The following is a 2721-nucleotide window of genomic DNA, read 5'->3' on the forward strand; positions in this document are numbered from 1 at the left end:
CGCTGTAGTCAGAAGGAAAAAGTTAGAAAATAAAGGAATTAAACTGTTTTTTACATAGTACATGGCATTTTCCTTATTTTTATGACTTATTTTTACATCATCATATAAGAAAGTTAGTTAACACTGTATTTGAAGGGGTGTGCATAAGAGTGACATGACATGACTGGCTTTCATGAATATTTATGACTGGTTATGTCATAAACATGGGCTTTATAAGGGTTATGGTAACACATACAAAAATAAAAAAATGACTGATCAAAGATGCATATGTAAAAATGTACATAAAAGTTCAAATGCATGTATGAATTAAATCTGTAATTGTTTGAATAAATATTTAAATGCAGCAGTTAATGATTATTCAAGAGTTCTAGATAACACACAAAGTTTCAGCCAGTAGATATTTGTGAAGAAAACAATGAAGCTCATTCATTAATCTGATTTTATTCCCATTTTATTATTCTATATATTTCTTTTGTCTTATCAGTAGTTAGGTTACATGCCAGTAGAAATAAGTTATTCACAGAATAATTCAGCTGTAAAGTTGGGCTATTTAGTTAATAAATTCTGAGACTCGATTAGAAATAAGCATGTCGGTGATCATTCCTTGTGTGAAACGTTTCTTCATTCCTTCATTAGAGACTGAGCTTGGCTTTATTAATTAATAATAAATTATGGATTACAATTTGTAGTAATTAAATAAGCCAAACGTCAAAGTGAGTTCTGATTCCCAATAATTTTGATGTCACCTTGTGAGGTTGCTACAACATTTTTGGTTTCCAGAATTCTGATTCCCAGCAATGAACAATCAACAAATTCAGCTTTGGAGACCAAGAGATCTTTGATTTCAACAAACAGCCACACACCTCCACCACATTAATACCAGTGAAATTATAAATTCTAGGGTTGCACTGGCTTATCACCCATCCAATTTATCCGTCTCAATTTCCCTAATTTTAGGAACTTGGTAATCAGGCAATTTTTACATGTGAAGCCAATCTTATCCACCGTTTTTATCTACCTTGGCAAAGGTATTTAAATCAACTGCTACCTTCTGCTCTGCTGTGAGAGAGATTTGACTAGCAGACCGGCCCAGCAGATCATGTCTAAATGTTTTTAGTTAACAATAGTCACCCCACTGTTGGTAACTCATCAACTTTCTTCCTATGTTTAGCAAGATTTCAGAAAAAAAATATTTATATAGGCCAAAATCAAAATTATCAGGTCAGGATTTTTAATGGATTTGTTATCAGGGATCAGCCAGAAATCTGCAATAAATTCATGAGAAAAATATCTTCTATAAACAATTTTTAATAACTCAATAAACAGTATTTTTAATTGCTGCAGTGTACTATAAACAAATATACTATTTGCATATTAAAAAGTCTTACCTGTTCCAAAGCAGACTGAAAAGAAGTTGAAATAAGCAATGTTTCTAAATGTGCTGAGCTGAGAACTGTGGTTTATAAAGCAGCAGCCCTGGAGAGATAAGGATTCATACAGAACATTGTCTAAAGGTCAATTGAATGTAGTTACTTTGTTTCTTGTTACTACTGGTAAAGTTTGAGGTCTTTATTTTTGCACTGTTCTTTATAAGGTATCTACACTACCAGAACAAACTGTTCTACCAGAACTTCTTGTTCCGGTAGGACAAAAAGTTTTACCAGAACTGCAATGAAGAAATAGTTTAACAGCAAGGCAGAAAAACGCATTAAAAGCAACTCTAAATTTAGCTTCTTTCAATATGGGAACAAGATAACAACTAAGATTTATTTAAGTATTTTAATTATGTGATTGTGTTGAACTCAAAACAAACATTAGTTCTTCTTTAGCTTTGGCAACTACACAGCAAATTTGGAAGTGTTCCATCAACTCCTACAGATTTAAATTCAACACTTTGAAAGTGTCTATATTGGTCCACTCTGGTTGGTGTAGAAGTTACACTTTTGAAAGTGTTATTTGTGATAGAGTTGAATCAACACTCACAGTAGCTGAAATCAAATATATTCAGTATATACTACCCAACAACTAGTGTACATTGTCAAAAGTTAACACTATGAAAGTGTTAAACACAGAATGGTGTAAAGTATATATTAACATAGAAATCTGAGTTTTGAAATACTACTGGCAGGGTGTGCTGTGGTGGTGCAGGGGTTAAGCACAGCCCACATATGAAGACTCTAGTTTTCAATGCGACTGCATGGGTTCGCTTCCCGGTCTTCCCCTTCTCTCATTACCCACTTTTTTTTGTCAATTTACTACCAAATAAAAGCCACTAGGCCAATTAAAACCTTTTTCCCCCAGAAACTATTGGCCATCAATAATCTCCAAATTCATTTTAAGACATTAGATGTTACAAAAACACCAGCACCATTTGCAGAATATAATTTACTTTTATTTCAAAACATCAAACAGCACTGACAGCAATATACAACAAAGGTCATACATTCATGGTACTTTGCACTGAAGGTGAAGTGTGTTTTGAAAGTTCATTGGAAGCGGCCATGGATGGTCTTGTGATCACTGATGGTGAAGTGTCTTTGGTGCTGCTCTTGTTTTCGCCAACATGAAGGAGGAAGACTTCCAGCCTGGAAGGAAAAACAGGAAATATAGCAGAAACATTAGGATAATAAATAAATATTTTAAAAAGTAGTGTGAGCAAAACTAATCAGACTCACCTGTGTGTGTCACCATCATATTTATTCAAATTACTCTGCCCACCTG

General features: G+C 33.7%; 1 long non-coding RNA gene across 1 annotated transcript; it reads right to left on the reverse strand.

Annotated features, from left to right (window-relative positions):
* Positions 1-2370: 2370 nt before the first annotated feature.
* On the reverse strand, positions 2371-2721 carry LOC148161209 (uncharacterized). The gene is made up of 2 exons (XR_015763903.1): positions 2676-2721; positions 2371-2585 (listed from the first exon to the last, which is right to left on the reverse strand). It is a non-coding gene; the product is annotated as an uncharacterized LOC148161209 (long non-coding RNA).

This window comes from Poecilia mexicana, unplaced genomic scaffold, assembly GCF_051168715.1.
Source record: "Poecilia mexicana isolate PSO_F unplaced genomic scaffold, ASM5116871v1 scaffold_1, whole genome shotgun sequence".
Taxonomy (NCBI): Eukaryota; Metazoa; Chordata; class Actinopteri; order Cyprinodontiformes; family Poeciliidae; genus Poecilia; species Poecilia mexicana.